The sequence below is a fragment of the Myotis brandtii genome, unplaced genomic scaffold, assembly GCF_000412655.1.
Source record: "Myotis brandtii unplaced genomic scaffold, ASM41265v1 scaffold8, whole genome shotgun sequence".
NCBI classification, from domain to species: Eukaryota; Metazoa; Chordata; class Mammalia; order Chiroptera; family Vespertilionidae; genus Myotis; species Myotis brandtii.
This window is the reverse complement of record NW_005371219.1, coordinates 10838136-10843553: the sequence shown is the minus strand read 5'-3', so window position 1 is coordinate 10843553 and position 5418 is coordinate 10838136. Positions and strand designations below refer to the sequence as shown.

The window sequence follows — 5418 nt, the reverse complement described above, 5'->3', positions numbered from 1 at the left end:
TTGTAAATTTTAGCACAATTTAATAAATTATGCTAGAAGCAATTAGGAGATTTTTCATGTAATGCAGATACATTTCAATTAATATTTTATTAATTTTTAATTTTTTAATATTTTTAAGATTTGTGCAATAGGCCTTCTTTCCCCTGGCTGCCAGCACCAGTTTTCCTTTGGCACCCGGGACCCAGACCTTCACTCTGGCCACCGCCGTCCATCTTCGCTCTGGACACAGTCTTCACTGCGGCTGGAGCCTTCAGTCTTTGCTCCTCGCTCCAGTGGGAGTCTTCAGTCTCCGGCCAGAGCTGCTCCTGTAGCTCCTTCCGCCCCTCCCCCTCCCCCTCATAGCTTGATCGCTGCTTCACCTGCAGACCTCCCCGAGGGGCTCCTGGGTCGCGGGGTGCCGCCTTGCCTGCGGCCCAGCTTTCTGATCCAATCAGGATCACGGGCCTCAGGCAAGGCAGCTCCTGGGTCCCGAGGGGCTGCCTTGCCTGCGGCCCGGCTTTCCGGCGGCTCCTGGGGACGCACACGGGGGCTTGGATGGCGGCTCCTGGTGTCCCGCCCTGCCTGCAGTATGCAAATTAGCCGCCATCTTTGTTGGTGGTTAATTTGCATATCGCGCTGATTAGCCAATGGGAGGCGTAGCGAAGGTACGGTCAATTACCATGTTTGTCTATTATTAGATAGGATAAGTGTTTCCCTGAGTTCTCTGAGTCATTACAGCACATTATCAAATCTAAGGACAAGGTCATGGGAACCCTGATTTACAGCCAAGTTAGACATAAGTGTGAGCCTGTGGACCCACTACTTGTGATTGGCATCTGAAGTGGGGGGCAGGCTTGTGGAACTGAGTCCTTAGCCTGTGGGATCTGCACTAACTCTGGGTGGTATTGTCAGAATTGAATGGTGGGACACCCATTTGGTGTCTGGAGAGATGGAGAATTGGTTGGTGTGGGGAAAACACACATTTGATGTCTGAAGTATTGTGAGTAGAGGAAACAGTTTTCCTTTGGTAATGCCATGTAGCCACCATTACAGTATCATACCCAATAGTTTCACTGCCCTAAAAATCCCCTGTGCTTCACCTACTCATCCCTCTCCTTCCTCCTCTCCCTAACCCCTGGTAACTACTGCTTTTATTTATTTATTTTTACTATATCAATAGTTTTATCTTCTCCAAAACCCCACAAAGTTGGCATCATATAGAATACTGTCTTTTCAGACTGGCTTTTTCAGTAAGCAATATGCATTTAAGGATACTCCATGTCTCTTTGTGTCTTGATAGCTCATAATATGTCATTGTATGAATGTACCACAGTTTGTTTATCCATTCACCATTTTTAAAGAACTTATTGGTTTCTTCCAGATTTGGGCAATTATGAATAAAACTTCTATAAACATTTATGTTCAGGTTTTTGTGTGGACATGTTTTCAACTCATTTGAGTAAATACCAGAAAGTGCAATTGCTTGATAGTATGGTCAAACTATGTTAGCTTCATAGGAAACTGCCAAACTGTCTTCCAAAGTGGCTGTGCCGTTTTCCATTCCCACCAGCAATGAATAACAGTTCCTGTTGCTCCACATTCTTGCTAGCATTTGCTATTATCACTTTTTTTGAATGTTAGCTTCTAATAGGTGACTTATGCTTTTTAAACTGACTCAGTTGGTTTGTTTGTTCAAAATAATCAAGTAGGTTATTTACAGTTTGGCTAAATTAAAAACAGGGAACACCACCTCAAAGCACATCTCAATGTGCAATCTTTCATATTATTGTTGCATCCCAAGGCCCAGAGTCTAAAAAAAAAAAAGGAATGCTTTAAAGAATGTCTAACTAGTTTTTAAAAATATGTTTGCATTGATTTTTAGAAAGAGAAGAAGAGAGAGGGACAGGGATAGAAACATCGATGAAAGAGAAACATCGATTAGCTGCCTCCTGCATGCCCCCTCCAGGGGATCAAACTCTCAACTTAGGCATGTGCCCTGACTGGGAATCGAACCAGCAACTTCTTGATTCATAGGTGGACACTCAACTTCTGAGCCATACCACTGGGCATGTCTAACTAGTTTTAATACTAACTTCAGGGAGAAGTGCTTTTAAAAAGTTGAATTACATTTGATTCATGGAGCTCTTACCCAAATGGTTCATTCAACAACTCTTAAGAGAAACAAAACACAACTAAAATTCTAGAAAGCAACCCAGAGTTTTAAGAGGACAGTGAATTATGAAGGCAATTGAAAGAATCCAGGCTTTAGAATTAGTATCTAGGTTTGAACCACAGTTTTACTTTTAATAAGCTCAGTGAGTTCAACTCATTTATCAAACTTTTCTGAGCCTCAATTACTTGTATGTTAAACTGAGAAAATAATTTGTAGTTGACAGGGTTATTTTGACCTTTAGCGACTATGTCATCTAAAATGCCTGGCACCCAGCCTCTGATAGCTTAATTGCACATCTGTTCTAGCCCCCTTATAGTGCCCTGTTCATGGCACACAATCAATAAAAATTGTCAGAACTTCAATCATCGGAATTCCCTAGTCTGATGAAATAGTTGAAATATTCTATGAACACACATAATAGCTAAGATGTAGTTTCATCTTCTATGTATTTGCTTGTTTTAAATAGGTGGAATGTAATATACACAAGACTGTTGTTTCAAAGAAAATTTGTACATCATAAGACTTTGGCACATGCTAAAATTTCCCGTGGTTTGGGATTTCCCTGGAGTAGCCAGAAATGAGATATTGGCTTCAAAAGCAAACTCATGAAATATGCAATAGTATAGATTCTAGAAACCGACCACTTGGCAGAGCTAAGTTACAGTAATTCATCATTTTGGGGTTGGCAGAAATGTGTATATAGTGACTATAATGTCAAAAACTAATAGCCTGATATTCGCTCTGTCTATTCTCCCTCATACAGCTTTTCTTCTAAAACAGAAGATTGCATTTGTGAATTGTTTTAAATACTGACAGTAACAAATGAAGGCCATAGGTGAAGCATTTAATAAACTTTCCTAGTTTTTTAGGAAGCTATTTGAAAGGGAAGAAATTTACTGTAAGTAACTATGTACAGTAGAATCTCTTTCTTAAGTGTCAAAAGAGGATCAGAGAAGCAGCTCTGAATTCACAATCAATCCCAAAGAAGCTGCAGAGCTGGAGGCAGGTTGGATCCACAAAACAAAACTGGATCCTGGGTCCAGGCAGGTCCCCCTGGAATAGCAGGTTCAAAAGTCTGGCACCAACCACTGTGACAACCTGGCTTGTGCTTTGTTCTTTCCATTTCTAGAAACTCACAGACCCTTGAAGCCTGTCTTTGAACCCCAAGATAAGCACCTCTACTCTTAGAGGCGAGAAATGCAACAACCCCGAGGATGGTACCTTTAAAGGTATGGTTTTCTAAGTGTGTAAATAACTTATTTATATGAAATATTTGGTGGTTAGAAAGAAGTTAATGATAAAAACGGAACTTTTGGAAATTCTTAATAACATATAATCTGATGATTTAAATAAGATTTTGATTGAAAGTGAAGCCATGGGCCTGACCCGTATGGCTCAGCGGTTGAGTGTCGATCCAGGAATCAAGAGGTCACTGGTTGATTCCCAGTCTGGGCACATGTCCGGGTTGTGGGCTTGATCCGCACCCAGTAGGGGGAGTGCAGGAGGCAGCTGATCAATGATTCTCTCTCATCATTGATGTTTCCATCTCCCTCTCCCTTCCTCTCTCTGTAAAAATCAATTTTAAAAAAATTTAAAAAACAAAGAAAGTGAAGCCACGGAATGACTTTTACTCTATATCTGGACAAAGCAGAATTTTCAATCACAGAGTTTTCACTGAGCAATATCATTCTCTCATGTAATTAATTCTCAAAAAGGAGTGGTTTTGGAGGCAAATGTGAAGCCTGATAATAGCCAGCCTGGTAATTAACATCGGCTAGAAACAAAAACCCAAAGCAACACACTATAAAGATGGAATAATAAAAAGAAGTTGGGAATAATGAGGCTGCCATCCAGCATTAATTGATGTTAAAAAGCACTCAGAGTTCCCAGGAGAAAAGAATTATTTAAATGCAAATTTTTATTATTAACATTACTTAAATTGTTGTAATGAGTTTATGAAAATAAGACACCTTGCTAGTTTCATGCATACATAAAACCTAATAAAATTTATGAGCCACATACCAGCAGTGTTATCTTTTGGCATAAAAAGTGGTAAACAAGAGGAAACATTTTTTTTTTAGTCCAAGATCAAATATATTTGGAACAATTTAAAACCACACAAAATGATTATGATGATATTGGGTTTGAAAACTACAGAAACCCTCACATACTTTCATGGGAGACAAAAAGGTCGTATTTTGAAAAGATGTGGATTTTATAGTCATTGAGTCTCTTTCGAGCCTGGGAAGAATGGAAGTACCTTGGGTAGCACATTTTCTGACAGAACACCATGTTGGTTTGCATGCCATATACAAAACGATTCTTTGCAGTTTTACTGCATACTACAACTTAGGGATTTCTTAATATTTTTTTACACCCACTACACCGCTTTAAGTTATCCGAAGAGAAGTGTAATGAATATATTATAAGCTTAGAAAATGGCATCTAAAAGCAACAGAGTGTTCCAATGTGAGTCAAGAAGTCTTGCAGATGATCCCGCATGACTGCTTAATGAATAAATAAAGCTTCTAATACTTAGGAAATTGATGTCAGGTGGGAAAAATTCTAGGAGAGAATATTACTATTAATGGCCATTATAAGATGCCATACGATGAAATCATTAACAATGCTTTGGCATTTATTACTGACATTACTAATGACTTAACTTGTTGGCATGGGTTTTAAAGTGATATTACAGAAATATCATTCCCCAGAGCAGTAAGTTTCTATCTGTATTATGGCATTTGTCACTTGCTACCTTTTATATGTTTATGTACAAGTCTTAGTTCTCCCTGTAGGCCATAATTTTTTGGAGGGTAGGAAGTGTGTTCAATTTATCTTTCATATATCCTTGGTACCCAGCATGTGATTCAGATATACTTGGAGCTCAGGAAATATTAGTGGATGGAATAATCAAGTGCATTTGTTTTCAAGTATAATTCTCAAATAGAAGAAATAGTAAATATTTTTTTAAATTGTGTTTTACATCTTAAATGATCATGAATGGGGAAAATAACAGAAGAAATATATACCAACATGTTAATAGAAATTGTGCTAGAATAGTGGAACTCATCATTTTTTTCCTACTCCAACTTGTTTATAATATGGTTATATTATCTAATAGAAGGAATAAATAACAACAAAATGACACTTAATATTCTACTAGATTAAAAATCACTTTATTAGAATTATGGTGATCGCTCTACCATAATAGTGACACCCTACTCCCCTCACACTCCCCAGCACCACCTGCCTCTCCTTCCCCT

At 38.7% G+C, this 5418-nt stretch overlaps 1 long non-coding RNA gene across 1 annotated transcript in view; it reads left to right on the top strand.

The window, feature by feature from the left end:
* LOC106724335 overlaps positions 1–3381 on the top strand; it is a 7522-nt gene extending 4141 nt beyond the window's left edge. Inside the window, exon 2 of the long non-coding RNA XR_001360090.1 lies at positions 3282–3381. This is a non-coding gene — a long non-coding RNA (uncharacterized LOC106724335). The remainder of the gene's footprint in view (positions 1–3281) is intronic.
* The last annotated feature ends 2037 nt before the right edge of the window (positions 3382–5418 follow it).